This window comes from Cebus imitator, unplaced genomic scaffold, assembly GCF_001604975.1.
Source record: "Cebus imitator isolate Cc_AM_T3 unplaced genomic scaffold, Cebus_imitator-1.0 Scaffold200, whole genome shotgun sequence".
NCBI lineage: Eukaryota > Metazoa > Chordata > Mammalia > Primates > Cebidae > Cebus > Cebus imitator.
Window position 1 is genome coordinate 1,118,358 of NW_016107515.1, and position 1,344 is coordinate 1,119,701.

Sequence of the window (1,344 nt, forward strand, 5' to 3'; positions counted from 1 at the left end):
GTAACAAGAGCGAAACTCCGTCTCAAAAAAAAAAAAAAAAAAAAATATTTAAAAAGTTCTTTTCTAATAGGTGGAAATCTTATACCATTCTTTTTTTGTCCCTGAACTTATATTTCCATTCCATTTTCCCCAAAGATTTTTAGCTAGAGTCTGGCTCTGTCGCCTAGGCTGAAGTGCAGTGGCATGATCTTGACTCACTGCAACCTCTGCCTCCTGGGTTCAAGTGATTCTCCTGCTTCAGCCTCCTGAGTAGCTGTAACTACAGGTATCTACCACGATACCCAGATAATTTTTGAATTTTTAGTAAAGACAGGGTTTTGCCATGTTGGCCAGGATGGTCTCGAACTTCTGGCCTCAAGTGATCTACTTGCCACAGCGCCTGGCCACAATTTTCTTTTGTGTTGTAATTGTTATTTCCTGTGATTACAGTTTCTAAATGTTAGCCAAAAAGCCCTCTTTGATCAAGTTATTATAATCATTATTAAACACTATATGTCAAGCAATAAAATTAAAATTTTGGTAATGATTAAACATAAACATATATTATGTTAGAACTTCATCTTTTACATTGATAATTAATTTTTAAAAGTTTACATATCTGTGTATACATATTACTTGTTGCTGGAATGAGACAGATGGAACTCTGCATCAAGTTTATTTTTAGGTTTTATTTTTATAGACGTTACTACTTGTATTTGTCTGTTCTTACATTGCTATACAAAAATACCTGAGACTGGGTGATTTATAAAGAAGAGGTTTAATTGGCCCATGGTTCTGCAGGATGTACAGGAAGCGTGATGATGTCATTTGCTTAGCTCTGGGAAGGTATCAGGAAACTTAGAGTCATGGCAGAAGACTAAGGGAGAGGAGGCATCTTACACTGCCAGAGCAGGAGGAAGAGAGAGGGGAGGTGCCACACACTTTTAAACAACCAGATCTCAGGAGAATTCCATCACCAAAGGGATAGTGCTAAACCATTCATGAAGAATCCACCTCCATAATCCAATACCTCCCACCAGGCCCTACTTCCAACAGTGGGGATTACAATGGAGCAGGAAATTTGGGTGAGGACACAGATACAAACCATATCAATGTGATATTGTGCTGGCCTAGAGCCAGAACCGGAGCAAAACTATTTTATAAAATGCAAAACTGTTTTTAGATAAGTTGAAATGGCTGCCCCATTCTCCTTACAATAACTACTGTCCTTGGCCTCTGTAAATAGAACTGCTAGTTTGTTCTTCAAAACTATGTAAAGCTGCTTACCTTTTCTTATCAGTAACTGCTAAAATCTGTGATGTGTAAACAAATGTATATCTTGACTTCTGTAAACCACTGAGGTGA